The sequence below is a fragment of the Pteronotus mesoamericanus genome, unplaced genomic scaffold (assembly GCF_021234165.1).
Source record: "Pteronotus mesoamericanus isolate MK-2021 breed Mesoamerican mustached bat unplaced genomic scaffold, CSHL_Meso_final scaffold_1186, whole genome shotgun sequence".
NCBI lineage: Eukaryota > Metazoa > Chordata > Mammalia > Chiroptera > Mormoopidae > Pteronotus > Pteronotus mesoamericanus.
The window spans coordinates 5,937,563-5,959,798 of NW_026555302.1; the positions used below are offsets into that span (position 1 = coordinate 5,937,563).

Here is a 22,236-nt window from a genome sequence, read left to right on the forward strand (position 1 = left end):
TGGCGCAAATACACACAAGCTCACACTGGCACACAGAGGCACGTACGTAGACAGACTTCGCCAAGTGTGCGAATGGCCACAGTCATATCCCTGTTCATCTTCAGGGCCCGTATTTCCCAAGTGCTTCACCGCCCCCTAGTCTTCTTGGAAGGTGTCTGCTTCCAGAAGGAGGAATCTGGGGGAGCCATCAAGAAGAACCTCTTCAACCCTGTGTGTTCTAAAGCAAACAGAGAACTTGGGGGATGTCAGAGAGGCAACTGTGTGTTGGCAGTGGTTTAATTTCAGTCTCATTGGGAAACGGGCAGGAGGATGGCGGATAAAACAGCTTTTTGGAGTTCTTAGGCAGCTGGGGAACCTTTTCTCCCCTTTTCCAGAGGAGCAAACACAGCCCGGAGGAGGTAAACACCTTACTGAAGGTCATACACTTCAGCTGTATTACAGCTATTTACACCTCATCCCTTGACTTGCTCCAGAAAGGATTTAAGGAGACTTAGGCTGTCTACAAAGCTCTCAGCCCTCTAAATGCCACGCAGTGTTGACTCGGATGGGCAGGATGGGTGCATGGACTCAGACACTGCATTATACATGCTGTGTCACTCTTCCTGAGAGACCAGGGGCTTGGGGAGTCTCCTCCGATGAGCAGGAGCCCCTCCCCCACAGCAGTGAAGGTAAACGACTGACCAGCCACAGATGCTCTACGCCACCCCGCCACCCCGCCCTCCCGCCCCCCGTCTTAAACCCAGGGCAACGAAAGAAAGGGTGGTGGTGCCCACACCAGCAGACCAGGTGGACAGGACCTGCCAAACCACCTCTCCAAGCCTTGCCTGTCACATGCGAGGAAACCCAGGTGCAGAGTGCGACGGCTTGCTGGCCCCACGCCGACGGCATGGTGGCTGACCTGGGGCACCCCTGTGATCTGTGGGTCCAAAGCCTATGATGGACATCATAAGTCCTGGTGACATCTCTGTCATGAGAACTCAGAGGCAGATTTCTTTTAGGATCTCAGGGAACGCATGGCCTTTTTGTCCTCTCTCCTCTTGTCACAGAGATCTTGTTTATTTATTGGACTGAGTAGGTGCAGGGGAAAGGCCTGGCAATGAACATGAAGGAGAACATGAAGGAGCTGGAATGTTTCCTGTTTTATTTTTTAACCCTGAAGTTGGTGTCATCCAGACTGTTAGAGCCTATGATGAAAAGCTCCAACACTGGCCCTGGCTGGTGTGGCTCAGTGAATTGAGTGCTGGCCTGGGAACCGAAGGGTCAAGGGTCAGCAGTCTGATTCCCAGTCAGGGCACATGCCTGGGTTGTGGGCTGGGTCCCCAGTGGGGGGTGCTCAAGAGGAAACCACACATTGATGTTTCTCTCTTTTTCTCCCTGCCTTGTCTTCTCTCAAAAAAAAAAAAAAAAAAAAAAAAAGAAGAAGAAGAAGCACTCTGAAACTGAACTGAACTGGGTTTGAATCCTGGCTCCATCAGGGTGTGATCTGGGGCAAGTTCTTAACCATGCTGAGCCTCAGTTTTCTCATTTGTAAAATCAGCACAGACACCAGACTGTCTCAAAGTGAGCTGAGGACTGAATCAAAGAGTACAAGGCAAGTGCTCAGTACCTAGCCCAGAGCGGGCATTTCAAGTGCTCATTCTAAGTGTTACTGACACTTCTGAGACTGTATCGTAACACAGACAACTCTGATCGAGGCCTGCATACACACATGTATTTATTCCGCCTCCAAAGTATAATTCATGGAGTGCCTACTATGTGCTTGGCGTTGTCTGAGACCACGAGCTTACAGCAGCAAACAGCCGTCCTAGCCTCTCCCAGCACTTTCTCCTCCCTTTTTCTCCCCTGCCAGCTGCTGCTCAAAAGATGGTAACTGACTTTCAGCAAAACATAATGAAGAACTTGCTTCAAGTGAAATGCAACACAAAAAGGTTCTCACGTATTTTGAAACGCTGCCCTGTTTCATCCCAGCTACTTGGTCGTCCCCTCCCGTTGGCAGGGACAAGCAAGAAATGGCCTGCACTAGGAACACCGGCAAGTTCTGCTCTCACGTGCTTGTCCTCACGCGTGTTAAGAAGAGCATCGGGACCCACTATGACGCCTATTTTGCAGGCTGGAAACAAAGGCTGAAAGCATCCATGTGACTCTGGAAAGACAGAGTTACCACACAGGATCCTGATTGCCCTCCTGTTTAATGACCCACCAGCCTTGCCCCCTCGTGAAGGAAGCAGACGTTATCAAGGCACAAACTCCTGCGCACACGCGCTGCTTTCTCGCTCTTGACGCAGATCATTGTGTGTGTTTCAGTCACAATATTTCAGTGGGTTCAAAGCCCTGTGGTGCAGGCAAAATGAGCCAAGGAAGTAAAAGCATTTGGTATTCTTCTTTCTCCCCCACCTCCACCCCCCCACCGCACTCTAATTACAGCATGAAAGAGGCATCTTGACAGAGAACAAATGGCTGTGTTCTTTTAGGAGACACTTTCTGCACTCCTCGGAGGAGCTGCAGCAATCGGCGCCCCTCCCCAAAGGGTTGGAGGCGCCCGGGGGAGTGGGCGCGGCTGTGTTCAAGGGAGTGACTGCAAGTTTATTATCCACTTCATACCATGGGGGCATTTCTCCTTTGTAATAAGCTTTGAATTGCCCAGAATCCTTTGTTCAACATCCCCAGATATTTAAACATTAAAGATTCTGCTCAGGAAGGTAAAATTGTCCTGGTTCAGTATCAAAAGATTCTTCCCCATTAAAACAAGCCCTTTCTTCTGCTTCGGGGCGGACAAGCAGAACCAAAAAGGCTAGAAGCTGACAGAACGGGAATGGTGCACAGTGAGGAGGGGAGCTGGAATCTGAAGGAAAAGTGGGGCGGAGGGAAGCTGATGCGCAGAGTTCTGAAGGGAAGGAAGAAAGTGTGGAGACCTGGTGGAAGTTAAGGCACCAAGTGTGAGCTCTCCACCCAGACAGGCTGACGGGAACTTTCCACTCACGACCCTTTTCAATGTCTCCATGGTGGGTCACAGAGAAGTTTTCACTCACAAACCCATCATTCACGCCCTATCAGAAAACCCTCAAACTTAGCTCCATGTTTCAGACAGAAAATCAAGGCTAAGCACAGGGCCCTAACGGCACAGGTCTGTACTAGCAGCAGCTGTGCCTCAACCACTTACATTCTTTGTAACCGTCCAGTTGGTGGTGACGCTGTTCTGCTGCAAACTCTGATGGCAGGGACTATGCTGAACTGTCCCTGCCCAATGTTGTGCCCACAGTCCCAGCACACGCTTGCTGCTCCACAGATGCTTACCAGCGGACTGAGCTGCAGCCCACGCTGGAGGCAGCCACGGGACAATGGGTAGTTTTGGTCTTTGGAACAAGAGAGAACAGGTCCGGTGGAGCGAGTGGGGCACCTGCCCTGGGTCTTGGTCCTGAAGACGTGTGGGTGTAGAGTGTGTCGACTCAACAGGGGGCGGGAGGTATATGTGGATCTTTTGATTCTAGTTTATTCTTCCAGGACAGGTTTCTCCTCTTAAGCTTCTCTGCTTTGCTTCTTCTCAACCTCCTTTGCTTCTCCAAACACTGGCATGCTCCAAGTCTGGGCCTAGGTTGTCTCCTCTAGCTCTTCTCCCTGCTCCCTGGAGGTAACCTCAACAGGCCCATGAACTCAACCTCATCTCTGTGCTAAAGGCCACCCAGTTCATCAAGGAGCTCCAAACTGTCTATTTGATATCAGCATCTCAAGCGGAACACGGCCCAATCACAACTGCTCCCTCACACAGCTCCTCCTATCGTCTCTCCCACTAACACCAGCCAAACTAGGAGTCCGTGTGTTTCAAGTCATCTTTCCTCACTGCAACTCCAGTCTAATCCACAAGCAATTGCTTGCAATCTTCTCCAACTCCACTGCTTTTACCAGAGACCAAGCTACGCTGCTCTCCTGCCTGGACACTTCTACCTTCAGGAGCCCCTAATAACCTCCCTCACCCACTTTTTGTTTTCACCTTTGTCCCAATTCCCTACTTCCCTCATAGGAGAAAAACAAATAATGACTTTTAAAGCACAAAATAAATCATATACTCTCCGCTCCACACTTAAGACACTCCCCTGACATCCTATGGTTAAAATCCAAGCTCTTTACTGGAGGCTGTAAGATCCTATGTGGATCTGACCATGTTCTATCTCCCTGACTCTAGGGGGCCTTCCTGATCATAGAATCAAAATTAATAATCCCCATTACCTGTCACACTCTACTATAATAATGTGTTCTACTTTATTAATAATGTTTGTTCCTCAAAGATTACTTTGTTCAACTATTAGGTATTCTGACTTTTCTCAAGAATGTAAGCTTCATGAGGAAAGGGTCCCTTCTGCCATGTTCACCATTACATCCTTGGTGCTCAGAAGAGTGCCTGGGGCTAACAAGGAACTCAACAAACATGTGCTGGACAAATGAATACAGGTAACACGACTTTCAGAATTGTGTCTTCTTTCTCTGAAGGTTCCCTTGAGTCGTGACCACTGTAGACCCTACCTACTGGTAGCGTGGTCAATCTCTCTACTGCCAAGAAGTAATTCTCAACCAAGTCAACCGGAAAACAAGCTCAGCATCTCTTCCTGGACACTCTACATGAACTTTAAAAATGATACCAAAGCTGTTACGCGTCATCACAGCTGGAAATTCTTTAGTATATTCAGCTTAAATATTTTCTGCTGCAACTGAGACCTTACCCTTCTGCTGTCTCGCGTTCCATTGATGGTTATCATCTTTTATTTAGAAGCGTTTCTTAAATTAGCTTGTTTTACAGTTAATCAAAGTTCTTCATTAAAATGTAATTATCACCTCATTGAAAATGTCAATGCCTGTTAGAGACAAATGCTACAAAAGCAGGTGATGTACAAGCAAAGACATCCTCCTGAAAGGCAAGCAGGCAGTGGATGGGAGGGCTTGAGACTATCATAGGCCACCCACTTTCCAATGAGGACTCAGTGACAACAAATACACAACCGAAGTAACAGAACGGTAGGGAAGATAACTAAACATGTAGTGCAGTAAGAAAGAACTGTAGTTGGACTCGCTGCACACAGCTTTGAATTACCAACCGCGGGCAAGTAATTGATTTCCTAATAACTGACCTTGATTAAGATACCAACCTCACTGAGCTGCTGTGCCAATGGGCTCACAAGAGCAAAGACACTGGTCATGGTGCCTGGCATGCTAAACCTTAAACACACGCACGCTGAACCCAAACCTGAAGCCCAAAGCAGCTGGTTCTCTTCAACACCAAAACGCTGTGAGTGTATGACTCTCACTGCTTTATCCCCTTAGGATATTAACTTGAAAACAGATATTTGGGTCAAAGAGAATATAAATCAACCCTGAAAAGGAAGGAATACTGGTGACATTCAGAGAGGAGGAAAATTCATCTTTTGAACACTTGAAGATGAGTTTACTACTTCTCAATTCTGACTGCTCCCCGCACAGACTCCTGGATGACTCTGCCACCCTCAGAAGAAGCCATTTTTGCAGAGGGCTTTTTGATGAGGATTTCTTTCAGAGAAGACCTTCTAGAGTTTGGAATGTTTAAGATATGTGTGTGAATAAATGAATACATTCGGGAGGGAGCTGCCAGCTTGGACCACAGCCCTCACCACAGCGCAGGCTTCTAAGAGCTTCGAAGGGCCTTGCCTCCCCTTACCGAAGTCCGCCCCTATGAGCTTACAGCTGTCGGCAGATGTGCTCCTCACAGAGCAGTGGTACCCAGAGGGCGGTCCACGGACTGACACCCATTTACACTGTTACTAGTGCATGTTAAATTCAGAAATCCAAAGTGCGCAATAACGTCTACAGCAATTTAATAGATATTTTATACCTATGGAATATAGGAGTAAAAAGTGGGGCTTAGACCTTATATCTATTTTTTAATTTCATTTTTATGTTAATCTGTGTTTCTTATAATGGAATTTCACAAACGTTTCAATAACACTGGCCACAGAAAGTTGAAGGAGCAATGTCTGGAGCAAAGCCATTTATTTGGGGCTAGAAGGCGTGGGATTGAGATCATCATACTAATTACTATTTAGTTTGTGTTTATGATGTCCCAGCAACTCTGCTAAATGTTTTATAAGCACCACCTTTTTAATTTTCACAAAAATACAAGATACATGATGTCATTCTTGTTTTTAAAATGAGGCCAGAGGATGTTAAAGTGCCTGTCCAAAGTCATAAAATGAAGCAGGGACAGAACCAATATTCTTCTGACCACGAATTGGTCTACAGAGGCAAATTAGAAGCCAGGAGACCTGAGCCACTTAAGATTATATTGGTAGCATTTTGTCACAGCTTTTCGATATAATTTTCTCTTCTTTATTTCTGTGTGCCCTCCTCCTCTGCCTTTCATTTTTCTTTTTTAATCCTTTCCTTTTCTGTCTTCCCTTCTGCATGTCATTCATGAGGATGGACTCAACCAGAAGAAGAGGGCTTGAGGTCACAGAAGCCCCTCAACTCCGCTACAGGATCTCTCTGCCCTGCCCTGCGCAGGGCAGTAGAGGGAAGGAAGCCATAGGAGGCATTGCATTCATAGTCTCATTGTGTGCGGAAAGTAGGAAATGTACAGTGACCTTTTATTAAGAGAAATGGACTCTCATTAAAAGCACTAATTTTCAACAGTGTAAGTAACAGTCATATCCTTTTGCAAATAAACTTGTTCTGCTCTTAAATACTGACCTGATTTTATAGCTCTGCATTCTAATATCCAAAGAATTCTAAGTTAAAATATTATTCCTTCCTACATCTTCATTCTTACCCGAAAATACTTCTCATCAGAAAACATTGTCTGTACCTACATGTGGCAACATCCACAGTCACGAAAGGGTGCACGCACACATGTGGGTATACACACATGTGGGTGGAGAGCCAGGGCCCCCCCTGTAAGAAGGCTGACGCCTGAAAACATACACCAATACTTGTGTTTTCCAGAGCCCGACTTACTCCTTTGTAGTAATAATGCCTCCTACCTGGGAAACTAGCAAACATAGGCTTTACTTCTGAAGGGGTAACTAGACAGGATTTCGCTAGACAATTCTGCTTAAGTATAAAATAAGGTAGTCACTACAGTGCTGTAACTGAATTTCCACCTAATGCTGCTCAGAAAACTGTTGCATTTTATAGAGAATCTGAAAAGTGAAAGAGCCGTCTTTCACTTCTGACAGTATGATGCACTAGTGTTCTGAAACAGCTTTTACACAACACTCCCAGAGACCTGATAAATACAAGTGTGCTAATGAATGCATTCCTGAACTTACAGGAAAGTAAGGGAAATCTCCATGGTTCACAAAACCACAAAAACTGACATGTTTTATATAAATATTTTCTCCCAGCCTGTGGCTTATCTGCTTTTTCTTTAAAAAATTTTTTACTTATTTATTTTTAAAGAGGGGATGAGAGGGAGGAAAAGAGGGAGAGAAACATCAATGTGTGGTTGTCTCTCATGCGCCCCCTACTGGAGACCTGGCCCACAACCCAGGCATGTGCCCTGACTGGGAATCAAACTAGTGACCCTTTGGTTCACAGGCTGGCACTCAATCCACTGAGCTGCACCAGGCAGGGCTACTTTTTCTTAATGCTCTCTTCTGATGAACAAAATATTTTTAATTTTGACAAAGCCCAACTTATCCATTATTTTGTTTTATTGCTTGTACCTATTCTATCTGTCCAAGAAATGTTTGTCTACCCCAAATTCTCACAGAGATTCTCAGATTAATGTTTATCCACAGAGAAATAGAAGCCTGGATTCATCTTTCCCCTGTACCAACATCCAGTCTATTTAGCATGATTTAGTAAAGCCTTTCCTTTCCCCATTGAACCAACTTCGTACCTTTGTCAAAAACCAACCATCTATATGAGGGGCTCTCTGTTCTGTTCTGCTCACTTATTTGTCCAACCTTGCACCAATACCATACTGTCTTAATTACAGTAGCATTACAGTAAACCTTAAAATCAATCAGTGAAAGTCCTATAACTTTATTCTCTTTTTTCAAAATTGTCTGGCTTCTCTAAAGTTTTTGCATTTCCATATCAACTTTTGAATCATCCTGCCTATATCTTCAAATTAGTCTACTGGAATCTTGATAGGGATTATACTGAATCTATATTTTGCTTTAAGGATAATGGATATCTCAGTGATAGCAAGTTTTCAATCCATAAAGATGTTATGTCCCTCCATTTTTTTTAAAGCAACTCTTTATTTCAGCAATGTTCTGCAGTTTTCGTTAGAGAGGACTCACAGAACTTTTTGTCAGATTTATTCCTATTTGATTTTGTGTTACTTTTTATAATTTTAAAATTCATTTTAAACTCATTTAGTTTGCAACTGATCATTGCACATATATATAATCCAATTAATTTTTTGTATATTGATGTTATAGCCTGTTGTGACCCTGCTAAATTGGCTTATTAGCTCTAGTAGTTTGTAGATTCTATTAGTGTTTCAAAATAAATCATATTGTTTGTGAAAAAATTAGTTTTACTTCTTTACAATCTTCATGCCCTTTATTTCTTTTTCTTGTCTTATTAAAGTGGATCAGATCTGCAGAACAATGTTGAATAAAAATAAAAGCAGTAAAAGTAAAGGTTTCTGCCCATTTCCAGATCACAGGGCAAAAGGGATATTTCACCACTAATATTATGCAAGCTTAGGTTTTTTAGGTGCCTTTTTATCATACTGAGAAAGCTCCTTCTGCCATTTATTTACAGTGAGTTTTTATTAAAAAGGAGTATTTGATTATGCTAAATTCTTTTTGTGCATCTATGGAGCTGTCATGTGCTTCTTCCCTTTTCCACGGTTAACGTGGCATATTACACTGATTGATTTTCAAATGCTAATCCAACCTTACACTCATGAATTAAACAGCACTTAGTTGTGATGTATTATCCTTTATATTTGCCAGATCTGATTGATGTATCTATGTTTATGATGGATATTGTCCTGTAAATTTCTTTTTCTATGATATATTTGTCAGGATTAAGTACCAGGGTTATGCTTGTCACAGCAAATGAATTGATAAGTATTCTATCTGCCTCTATGTTCTAAAGGAGCCCATAAAGGACTGACACTATGTTTGGTAGAGTTGACTGGTGAAGCCAAGCAGCCTGGGCTATTTTGTTTGTTCGCGGGAAGGTTTTAAGATTATGAATTCAATTTCTTTATATAAATGGGCTCATTTAGATTTTCTTGTTTTTTTTTGTTGTTGTTTTTTTTTTGCACTGTGAGAATTTAATGGATTCCCCTCCATGTGGCTTCAAGCTCCCAGCACACAGGCCCCATCAACACTCTTAATCTTCTCCTCAGCTCTTCTGCTGAAGAATTTGGCTTTCACAATGACAGGCTGTGTCGGGAGCCTTCCCTTCCCCAGAACTTTGTAGTAGCCCGACAGCACCACATCAATGATGGAGCGGCTCCAGTCTTATTTTTGGCGGCATTTACCTGTGCCTGCTCACTGACCAGGGTCCACAGTTTATCAAGGTTGACAGTGGGGCAGAAGCTCTGGTTCCTCTTTAAGTGATAATGCCTCATACCAACTTTCCCAAAGTAACCTGGGTGACATTTGTCGAAGTTGATCCTGTGGTGATGCAAGCTACCGGCATTACCCTGGCCTCCTGGGTGCTTCCTGTGCTTGCCGATGTGACCGTGGCCTTGGCTCAGGTGGCCCCAAAGTTTCCGGGTCTTCCTCAGTCTGGATGGCATGTCGGCGGCCGAGATGCAAGAGGGCTAGATTTTCAAGTTCTTGTATAATTTTGGCAATCATGTTCTCAAGGAACTTACCACTTTAAGTTGTTGAATTTATAGGCAGAAAATTTTTCATACCAAATATTTATTATCTAATTCCTATAGGATCTGTAGTGATAACCCCTTTGTATTCCTGGTGTGGATTAATTTGTGTTTTTTCTCTTCCTTTAAAACTTAAATTTCAATGGTAAATTACATAGCAGAGTAGATAGCTTTGAAGAAAATACCAGTGAACTGTGAAGGTTTTTTTTTTTTTTTTAATGTAGCACAATGATATAAAGAGATGGGAAAAATGAAAATGGAGGTTAGTAAAAATGTTGGCTAGGATGAAGGTCTTACATAAGTCAAGTCATAGCTCCATAGAAAGAGAGGCATTAGACTGAGGAGATGAAATCTTTGAAAGAAGTACCTAAATTTCCTAGAATTAAGCAAATACTCAAATATATAGACACAGTAAGCATGATACATTTAAAAGCAGGATACACTGATAAATCCATAACTAGAACCATTAGAGTATAAATTACACAACACCAAAGACAAAGTCTTTGACCGAGCCTAAGAAATAAGAAAACATTGATCACTTATTAAGGAATGACAATCAGATCTCATCAGCAATGACGGCAGCTGGGGCACAGGAATTATGTCTGTAGAATGCCGAGAAGAAATAATTGCCACTTTGAATTACGCACCCTAACAAACTAACTTTTAAGAATGTGGTCAAAATGAAGATACTTTCAGATAAAGAAAGAGTGAAGGGATTTGCATTGCTAAAGGAATCTCTGAAGAATATACTTTAGAAAGAAGAAAAACAATCTAAAAAGGCAAGTCTAAGATGGAAGAAAGAATGGTAAAACAAAACGTGGTAGACATGAGAGTAAATCTAATAAAACATTTTTGTTTAAAATACTAATGATTATGTCTAAATTGCTGGGTTCAAAATATAAAGGAGGACTACATATTAGTCAATAATAGCATATAAGCCAAAACAGGGTAGTATAAATTACTTTTGATATTGCATTGAAGGCGTTACTGTTTATAAAAATTTCATTGATTTAGAAATGCCTGGAAAAAATTAAAATTTAGTTACAGAAAAAAAGAAAAATAGAATACTAACTTCAAATGTGATAGAGGGTATAAGAAGGAAAAAATAATAATAAAAAAGCCATGATTCTCTGAACATAAGGCTATCTATGCATTGAAAACCCCAAAGAATCTACATATAATTTAGTAGAATTATGAAAGTATAATATCAATGAATAAAAATACTGACATCCTCAAATCATTAGAAGCTAGATACCAGAACAATTAATTATAATAATAAAATAATAAATTAGCACCAAACATCATGAAGCCCTGGATTAAATCTAACATAAGGTATGCAAGACTTTTCTGGAGTTACAAAATTATATTGAAAGATTAAGAAGGTACAAATAAATTAAGACATCTAGATGTTCGTGGATGGACTTAACACTGTAAATATCAGTTCTTCCTCAATTGTGCTCCCAAATATAAAGCATTCAATAAAAAACCTTAACTGAAGTTTTCTTGAAACCTGATAAAGATGTTACAATTCATATTCCATCCAATGACTTACCAAGCAAGGACACATATATGGGCAGTGAAACTAACAGAAAGCGGAGAGCTGTGAGCACTCTCCCGGAGGGGTGGGGCGCCTGCAGGCAGGGTGGTGCCCGCTGAGCTCACTGCTATTGGCAACGCTCTCCCTTGAGCTGCATAGCAAGTACCCGGATACTCATTTTATTCATGTTTGTACCACAAACATGGTACACACCACATATAAAATTATCTATTTTTTTCTTTTGTACATAAAAAATATTTCAGACACAAGAGTTTTTATAAACCAATGAACCACAGTGACCTCATGAAAAGACACTGCTGCCTCCTGTGAGGGAATCACGCCACCTTGAATGACGAGGGAGGAAACGGCTGGGCCGGAGGGGGAAAGAATGGCTGCCTAGCCTCCCCCCACCCGGCCCTCCACCCCCCGCCTCTGACCTGTCCCAGCTCTGGGTCTGGGGAAGTCGCCAGGCAGCCTCCATTTCTTACTTTGCAAAAGGGGGGGTGATAATTTCTCTTGAACTTGTGGTGGGGCTGAAAGAACACAACATATACATAGGTGTTCTGGAAACTATAATAAGCCCTATAGGACTCTCAGGGGTGACTGACTACAGAGACTGTACAAACACTAACAGGAAATAACTGTCTTGCAGTTCAAGAAACTGAGTCAGCTGCTTTCTTTCACCGTTGAGCTCAGAAGTAAAAAGGAGGCACCCGAGAGAGTCCAAGTCACGGGAGTAAGGTGGCTGCTGTTGGAGCAAACAGACTGCGCTGGGCTAGGCACCCACAGCCCAGCTCTGTTCCCCAGGGACCTGCCTGGGCCTTCAGGATACAGCGCTGGCTGACTTAAGGGGTATGGTCTGTGGCTGCAGAACAGCTTGTTGTGAGCACATCATGAAATAACATAAGTCAAAATAATATGAAAAGTTAAACATGGGCTGTATTCCACTCAGCTAAGCCAAGAAACATTTTCTTTATAAACATGTACCTCGGGGGGAAAGGTCTAGGTTTGTTCACCAAATTCTCTTTCAGCATCTCCTATGCACAAGCCTTGATGCTGGATGTTAAGCATAATGTCACATTATTTGTTATAAGTGAAATACGTGTAAGAGCATGCGACTTTACAGTTTGCAGAACACTTTCATACAGAGGATCTCAAGAGTAACCCCATCTTTGCAATACATTAAGCCCCCAAAGCCATATAGGCTCCTTTGAATTCAAAGTCTGTCAAATTGCAAATTAGAATTAGCTTGTTTATTTCCTGTAGCATGATACTAAAAAGGCAAAATCAAAACTAAAACCCTCTGGTTTGGGGAGAAGATCCATCTTGAATGGGAACACGGTATTATTACCGAAGGAGAAGTAAATAAACCAAATCAGCAAACCTAATGAAGAGGAGAGGGAGAAAATTTGATAAGAAACAGTCTCTTAAACCCAACCATGGGATGCAATTCTGTAACAGACTGAAACATTACAAGCGGAACAAAATTCAGTAGCAAGTGACTGGGAATAAGAAACCAGGAGTCTGAGGTTTTGGAACCAGCTCTGCCCCTGCCTGTCGGGGTGGCTGTGAGAATTGGGGTTTCCCCCCATCATTCAGACACAGAACCTTATCCAGCGCCACCGAGTAAAGTGCCTCTTGTTAGACCAGAAAACAAAAAGATGCGTAGGACCGTCAGTACTCATGTAAACCCATCTGCCTGGGAGACAGACAAGGAAATACGTCAGATGCTATCCATGGGACACGGATGAAATGGGGAAGGGACAAAGATTCCAATGTCACGGCAGGAACCAGGGAAGGTCCAGGGACGAGAACGTTGTGTTTTGAAGGATAAGTAGAGAATAAATGGTGACACCGGCCACTGAGAAAACAGACTGGACAGTGGGATTTGTTCGCAGGGGTGATGAGGGTTCAGGAGTGGACACACTGAGTCTAAGATGCCAGGGAACACTACGTGGGGACACCGTGCCCTTCCTGGCCCTCCAGTCTCTTCATCTGTGACAAGCAGAACTGACTAAAAGATGGTTTGTGTCCCTTCTAGTTAGAGCATTTCTGAGGGTCAGCTGTCTTGAAGTCCTTGGCATGCTTAAAACTATTGTGTGTCCCATCCTCTTTTGGAGGAGGCTGGGAAAAACCTGAGAAGGGTCCCTAACAAATGGTCACACGGAGTCCCTGGGTCAGAGCTTGATCAGGCACGGAGGCCATCTACCCAAAGGACAAGGTATGAGGTAACTGCTGTGGGATCATGGAGTGGCCGTTCATGCTGTTCACATGGCTTTTGCCTTTCTGCCTTCTCTCAGATTGGGTATGGCCACAGGGCCAGTTCCAGCAGTCATGTCCAAGGCCAAATATTTTACCGCCTCTCGAGCTCTGTCTCCCCTCTGCCATAGCACGAGAAAGTGTGGCTGAGGTACAGTGGGTGAAGAGAGGGCAACAGGTGATGAGGTCAGAGTGGCTGCTCCATCAGCCCAGGTTCTAGAATAAATACCACAACAGCTTGGCACAGAGCCCCCAGCCAACTGGATAATGGGCACATAACATCAGCAAAAAATAAAGCAACTCCGTTAGGTAGGTATTATTATCTTCTTTCCGTAAACTGGAAGACTGAGTCAATGAGATTAAGTAACTTACTCACAGTTAGTAGGTGGTAGACCAGGATTCAAATCCTCGTCTGGCTCTGTTCAAATACAGCCCCCGTTCCCCCAAGAACTTGATGTAATTTACTTTATTCTGTGGGTCGTAGGAAATTCTCAAAGGTTTTTACATAAGGGAACAACATGATTAGATCTATTTTTAGGAAAATAGCTAAGAAGATGAGAAGGGGACAGTGTCTGGTACGCTATGGCAGGAACTGGAGCCTGACAAGATCAAGGGCATTGAAAATGGAAAGAGGATGGACAGGCCCACCAACATTTCACGGAATTAAAAAGAAAGTTGTCCACCAGATAAGGAAGAGCCAGAAATTCCTGAGGCCTCCAAGATGGCTAAGTGGGTGTGTTAGTTGAGAGAGGAGGTGGGGATTTTGGTACAGGAGGTTAATTTGATTTGCAGTGTGACAAGTTCAGTTCATTCAGATCTACCACATGGTTGAAAACATGGCTTGGCAGCATGGGAGAGAGGCAAAGGTTGGGGAGGTGGACTGAGGGCCAAAAGAACATGGAAGGCTTAAATGAGACCTTCCTCAGAAGAGCAGGACAATAAGGCTCTGAAGGGCTCCCTGTGGGGGACCAATGCTTCCCCAGAACCTACAGAAAAAGAAACCAGCAACGACAGCGAGGTAGACATCGCTGATATTCACTCCTATCCAGTTCTCCTCACCTTCTGGGCACTCGAAGGATGGTCTTTCTCCCCCTTGACTTTAGGTAGGGCCATGTGACTGGTTCTGACCAATGAAATGCGAGCAAAATTGGTAGGTGGCAGTTTTATGCCAAAGCGTTTGTCAGCCAAGTCTCTGAGTGGCATCTACGATGAGCAACTTTGACCTCACATCTTGAGAAGTGAAAAAAAAAGTTGTCTTAAGTGACTGAGATTTGAGGGTTGTTTGTTTCAGCAACATGGCCTATTCTACACTAATAGTGAGGGGGAGTGGTCAGAAATGTAGGACGTGAACAAGAGAAAGACACCTAAGAAGAGGGAAGATCTCAATGAAGCTGTTAACATTTTCAAATGCTTCCAAGATGTGAAACAGCTTCACGGCCAAAAGAGACTGTTGGTTTGGCCACATGGATTCCCCAGGGTAACGGAGGGTGGGTACAGGGCTGTGGTGGAGTTCGGTGTTGAGCGGACCTACATCTGGAAGGGCGCAGAAACCACAACCAGGTGGCTTTCTTTTTTTGGCTCTTCCCTCCTGGAGGCAAGGAGCCTGAGAAGGGTCAGCTGGGCTGGGGCTGGCGGGCCTGTGAATTAGAGAACACGGGCTGGCGGAACACACGGTTCCTTGACTCTCCTTGGCTCTGCTGGTTGGCAGCCTACACATTTCTCACTGTGACAGTTTGCACTCGCTCAAGCCCATTTGGTTGTCACATCCTTGGCTTGTGCTGTCACCCCAAATCACATCTTTCACCCCAGCGGTTTGAGGTCCATGCATCATGCCACATCAGACCTGGCTCCTTGCAAAGTGCCCAGCCCGGCTTCACAAGAAGGACAGAGAAACCACACGGAAAGCCCACTCTGCTCATGGAGGACCTCCAGGGCCATCTGCCTGTGCCCACTCACTGTCCTCCTCCTACCCACTGGAGCCTCCGCCTGCATTCTGACTGCTGACCTCTGTCTAGCTCCCTAGAGCATCAGCCCTCTCTCTGACTTGGGTCCCCTTCTGGGCATGGACTCATCAATTCTGCACACTATGGTGGCAAGTAACAGGCAGTCTGCCTAGCCTACGCTCCCCAGGCCACTGCCCAGTCAAGGCCTGCTCTTTGCCCAGCTACTGACAGGGGTGTTGAATAGCCCACTCAGAACCCCGGCCCAGTGGGCATTGTGCCTTGGGAGAGCGGTCAGGGGCTCAGTCTGTCTCCCCCAGATCAAGTTAGCCCTTAGGCACGTTGGAAGTAGATGCTGTAAAAGTATACTTTTCTTCCACCTTCCCCCCATTTCCCTGTTAACATGTTCCCCTCTTTCCCATATTTACATTGGGCTCTCTGGCATTATGCCTTAAGCCTCTCTCTAGTTTTCCCAGGACCCATGGACCCGGAATTCTCCTCCTTTCAATAGCCACGTGGACCCTGAATTTTCCTCCTTTCAATAGGCGCTGCCGCCATGTGCATTTTCCAAGGGCCAGCAGAGTACAAGAAAAAGCATGCAAGTTTTGGATTAAAAGAGACCTGAGTTCAAATCCTGGTCCCTCCATTTACTGGCTGGGGTTCTTTGAGCAAGTTCATTTAATCTCCCATAGTCCATAGTTCCTTACCTGTAACATGAGAAGAACACAGCTCACCATACTGAGTCATTGTGAGGATTAAATCAATAATACATGAAAACTTTCCTAACATGTTGTGCTTCCAGTGCATTTTGTTAACTTTCCTCTTACTTGTTTCCAGATTCCTTCACCTTTTACAGCTCCATGCCCTAGCTATTAAGATGATTCTGTCTTGCTTCTTCCCGGGGGCTCTGTTATTCTAAGGTGCTAATAAATGAATCGTGCAAAGGTGTTAAAGGAGCGCGAGGTGAAATGTGTCACTTTCACTGTGTGTCATATTTTTAGTTATTTAAGGCTCTATCAAAGCTTCAAATCAAAGGTACAATGGATAATAGAAAAATTATGTTTCACAGGAGGCTAGTTAAGGAAGCTCTTAATAACAATAGCTATATGTTATGAAAATCTATGACATGCCAGGCACTACGCTAAGTTCACTGTATTCCTTTTCTCATTTAACCAACACATGTAAAACAAACAAACAAACAAACAAACAAAAAACCTCTATGAAATATTATGACCCCATTTTACAGATTGGAAAACTGAAGCTTACAGAAGTTGGGAAATTGGTCCATGGTTATACAACTAGTTATATGAAGACCCAGGACTCAAGCTTGAGCCTTCTAATTCCAAAACCACTGTGCTAAACTGCCTCCTAGTTTTAGTAACAGGTCCTTCCAAAATCTTCAAGTGAAGTGTTGCCATTTTAGCCTAAGGTATATGCACTAGACTTTCTAGATCCCTTGGATGTGATAAAAACCACGTCTGATATGGTGTTGTATCATTTACAACTTTAAAGGAAAAAATGACTGTAATCAAGCATAACAGTACCTTGGGGGTCAATATATTTATCTTCCTCCTGATTATGGAAACAAGTGAGAGAAACAAGATATACTGGAGTCATATGGACCAAGGTAAAAACATCAGCTTTGTTTCTGATAAAACCCGATGGAGAACATGGCTTTAGTTTTGTGACAGGGTGGCTCAAAATGCCACCCTGTCATCGGCACAAGCACACGGGCCCAGGCCTGCCCCTTCACAGGGTGCTGTCCCTGTACGCTAAGCACTAAGAGGAGGAGTGGGTACACACACCTGGAGGAAGGATTGGCACTAAAAACAAGAAAGGCTGAGGGAAGCATACCTGGCTCTCAGCTCACCCATTACGAGTCAGGAGGGGCGAATGGGGAGGAGAGAAGCCTCGTGTTTTCCAGAGGACGTCTGTCCACATGGGAACAGGAAGCCAGGGAAAAAGCGGTTCCCCTCACTAACAAATGGCTCTAAGATATTGTTGTGCAGATAGTAAAATATATTAAAAATTAAAATATATTAAAATAATATTATGCAAGTAATAATTTAACGGGATATCTGAAAGGGCCTAGAAAATCAGTAGATTAGTCTTTGCTAATCCAAAGAACTCCAAGATTTGCTTATTTCAATACAGCTGCGTCTTCCTCAGGGGTATTAGTCGTCCTGTACACCTATGTGTCATCTGCTGACCTGGACAGGGACTACTGCCAAAGAGCCCATTGGTGGTGTCAAGCCAGAGCACACATAATAAGCGGGGGCTGATACTTCAGCCTGAGTCAGGCGCTCGTTCATTCAGCAAACATCTGCTGAGCAAGGCCTGTGTGCCGGCTACCGTGCCTGGCGTTACAGTGCACAGGACCGGTGGGCACCACCACCAAGCAAGCACAAGGTGGCAGCAGGGTCCCCCATTCACCCAGTTCTAAGAACAAGTGTGTGAACTCATGGGCTGGTTCAACATGCTGCAAAATAAATGCTGATTGTGTGAGAGAAGAACGTGTATTTCAATGTTTATAGCTATTCCAAGGAGGGGGGAAAAAGGCACAATCTGAACCAGGACAGAGAGTGCTGAGGGATTTCTTCATTAAAACACCTTTTGTTCGAGTAAACAGCTCCAAGGTGCTTTGGGTGCCTTTCCACTTTAAGCATGTAGGCAAACCAACCATGACCTACAAACCCTCTGGGCGCTCACACGGCACGCTTCCCACCGCGGCTTTCTTTTGTCTGAAGCCCACGTTGCTCTGAGGCACTTGGCTGGGGAGAAGAGCCTTGGAGTTATAAGTGCCCAGTAATGGGGACTTTGTGTTCTAAACTGTTGAGGTACCGGGGATGCTGCACACAGTGTCACTTGGGGAACAATGGAACCCACTGAAAGGAGTGATGCTGGGCTATTAGCAAGCAGGGCAGGTGTGAGGGAAGGAAGGGAGAAACAGAGCAGAAAGAAAGCCTGGCTTTCTGAGGCCTCCCCCAACACCGTGCTTCACACACGACGTGGGTTCTTTTGTCGGAATCTCTGGGCAGCGCATTGTCCAGAGCCCAGGAGGTTGCGGGAAGCTCTCTAGCCCTGAACCACAGCCCTGCAGGCTCTGGCCAGGTCAGCAAGGGGACAGCAGTGTCAACAGTCGAGGTCCCCAGAGAGTGGCAAAAAGTCCTCACAGCCTCTACAAACGTGTCCTTTGTTTCGTGATCACTGTTTTATTATTTGTATTATTTTAATTCCTTCCTTCTGGGCTCCTTTGCCTTCCCATGCGAAACTAGTTCAGAGATGCCACTTTTGGAGCTCATTACGTTGTCATGGCAACTGGAATTTTCAAAGTTTAATTCTCCTCTTCATCTCCCCTCCATGAACTTCCCTTTCCCTATTCCCATCTCCTGCCACGTATATGTTTGGCACTAAAAACAAAACATGGAAGACAATAAGACCAACATCACCACCAGGTCAACGCTTTGTGACACACGCTGTATTTCAGCACAGCATGTCCCTACTGAGTATTTGAAATTGCCCCTCTTCTCGCTGTTTCCAATTAATATTCTCAGACTCCAAACCCCCATAAGGTCTGGGAGCAAGGCCTCGGGTCACGGCTCTCAGCATGCCTCCGTCTCCTCTCCTCCTCTCTGGGAAGCAGACAAATCCCTTCCTGCTTACGTAAGCCCTGAACATGCTGTGTCTCAGTTATCATTTGTTAGCCCTGGAAAACAGCATTTTAAAAAACAACTGTAGAGGGAGAGTGAAACAGCCTCAGATGTACTTCACAGGTGATTTCTGGAGATCACAGGAGCTACCGTTGCTGAAAGGAAATCCCCAAAGAAAACTTGCTAAATTGATCATTTAATTATAACGTTAACCTTTGCTATCAAAAACTGGATGGAGACAGAGAGGGAAAAGACACCAGAAGAGGAAAAAGAGAGCCTGAACTTCCACACCGAGCGCAAGCCATCGAAGAAAGGCTGGCGCTGGCTCCCACGCACTCCACTCACCCACGGGACAGGGCGCTCGGGCTCTGGCACACTGAGTGGTCCACACAGCTGCTAAAGGCGCTGGCACCCTAGGACTTCTGCTCTGGCCCTCTGCACTGGGGTCTAGGTGACCGAGTGACGCAGCGGTCCCTCCTTTCTACAGATGACAGCCTCGTGCCTCTGTTGTTCTTCCCACCAGGGACTGGGAAGGTGATGAGGGCCAGAAAACACAGAGATTCTGGGCCGAGGGGGATGTGAAACTGACAGATACGGCCTGGCCCAGACTGTGTATGGAGACAGTATCCAGAAGCTCCAAGACAGAATGACCCTCTGGCTCCTGGGACCCAGCATTTTTAATTTACAGACCTATTAAATGTGAGATTAGGCTCTTGTAGCATCAGCCATGATGGATGAGGATTTTAATGGAGGCTCTGTTTACCTATGTCCTTCATTCTTGGGAACACAAGGAGATCCCCAGCTGCTTAAGCCATAAAAGCTCCAGACTCTAGCCTGGCTTCAACTGGCCCTAAACAGGATTAGCTGTGTAGATGGGGGACTAAACAAGGGTAATGGGAGGGTGAAAGGGGCAGGAAGGCAGGACAAGGGCATGTGGATAAAATGGAATGGCAGGCATGCTGGGGAGAAGAGAAGGCAGAAGAGACACGGGGAAGGGCTTTGAGCTGGTCGGCCAGGTGTCAGCTGTGGACTGCTGAATGGGGCAGGCGGGAGGAACCAGGCTGCAGGAGACAGGCAGGGCCATGCTGACCTAAACTTCCAGGACTCTGGTTGGTCTTGTGGGATGAGACAGGAGTGTCCTGCCCAGCCCCAGGGCTTCTAAGCAGCATGCCTATGCCTAGAGCTCCTGTCTCCTGGCCTCCTGAGGGATGTTCTCATTCTGGGCAGCAGGCTGCCTGCTCTCCCAGCCCGCTCCATACCTGTTCGCACCCTGCGTCTCTTAACTTATGTGCACACTAACCTCAGAAAAACGGTTCCTGGCACCTAGTAGGCACTCCGCAAATGCCGAATGAGTGAAATACTTCTTGAATGGACAGCAGGCAGTGTATGTTCACCTCGTGTGCCCTCAGGCCGCCCCTGAGTTGACCTGATGTTGCAGTGGACAGCTCCTGGGCCCTTGGATCAGCATGAAATCTCCCCCAAGTGCCCACATCACTCTGTTTCTCTGCCTCAGGGGTTGCCTCACTCCCTCGGGCGCATGCTCAGTCCACAGGCAGGGCTGCGCTGAAGTGTCATCGCTCAAGGAGGGACAGGAATTAGTGGAGCTCCTATAGAGATATATGTCCCGATTAGCCAGTCTTCTGGGGAAAAAACCAGAGGCACGTTCGCCCTGGTTCCTTAGAGGGCTCCCAGTGGAATAGGCCTCAGCAGGCCGTAGTAACCCATCAACTGACACATTCTTCGGCTGTTTCTCCTTCTCTCAGTACCCCCATTCTCCCTTTTGCTGCTAGGGGTCACCTCCCAACTAAACTACCCACAGTCATTCCTTTCCTTAGGTCTTTCTTTCAGGAAAATCTGGACCAAAGCCCTAGGTGGGAACTAGTTAGTCCACCTAATTATTCCCCCTCCCTGGCAGAAGGTGATGAGGGGTGACCTTACACTGGGGCAGAGCAATGGGGTGTGACCTCAAATATAAAATGCCACCAACTTTTCAAATTTTGCCAGGAGAAAGATCTTGACCAGGGTCAAAAGACTAGGTGGATAAGAAATTCCTAGAAAGAAGGGCTAATTTTTCTTATCATGTCTGTAAAAAAGACCAGCCCAGCCCAATGCAGAGACAGTTACGTGCTGCTGCTGAGGAGGACAGTGCTGAGCAAAGGTGCCAGAAATGAGAGGCCGATGAACAACGCACTTCCTCTCGGGAAAGACAATCTGGGACACAGCTTGGCCTGGAGCTTCCCTCTGACAGGTTTACACTTCTGCCCCTGCTCATCGGTGAGTGCAGACGGGATGCAGAGGGCAGAGACATCAGTAACAGCAAAGTCCTGGATTCCAGCTCCTTATCTCTGGAAAGAACATGGAGTGGCTTAATCTGCTAGTGACTCTCTCGCCCCTCTTAACGCCACCAGGGAGGAACAGGCGGCGTCCCACTTGAGCTAATTCACACATTTGAGATGCTGTTGCTTGGTTAACTGTTGTAGCCCTACTGGTTGTGAAGTGACATGTTCAGAATAACGGACACTTCGCACTAGAGAAAAAGACTCGACATTTCTCCTGTGGGGAACAGTCGTGCCAGCTGAGAAAAGGACATCTGTATATTTGACACAGAGGTCAGGACCATGTGGATGGACTGTCAGGGTCTGGTAGCTATTCACTCAAGTTTGATGTTTTTGGTCTCAAGACAAGAGTCAGAGCAACTATTCAAAGTGTTCATTTCCTTCCTAACACTTAATACTGTGTTATTTGCTTGTTTAATCATGTGTTTTCTGCCTTAGCTATAACACTATGAAGCTCATGAGAGTGAGGGGCCACATCTCATTCAGTCTCAAACTCAGAGTGCCCAACATACAGGTGCTTAGTAACCGCTGGCTGACAAAATATTTTAAATAAATGACCAAATGAGTGTTTTGTCCACTTAACTTTCTTCTACTTGAAAAAATTACCTTGTGTCTTCTTGCCTCAATTCTTAGTCCCAGATACCTGCTGGCTGAGGTATTAATATCTGGTAATAAGATCCTCCCTCACGCTCATGCATTA

At 45.1% G+C, this 22,236-nt stretch overlaps 1 protein-coding gene and 1 pseudogene across 3 annotated transcripts in view; both read right to left on the reverse strand.

Moving 5' to 3' along the window:
• CACNA1E (calcium voltage-gated channel subunit alpha1 E) overlaps positions 1–22,236 on the reverse strand; it is a 274,294-nt gene that overhangs the window by 86,240 nt on the left and 165,818 nt on the right. The window lies entirely within an intron of this gene.
• On the reverse strand, positions 9,285–9,730 carry LOC129081994 (60S ribosomal protein L27a-like; annotated as a pseudogene).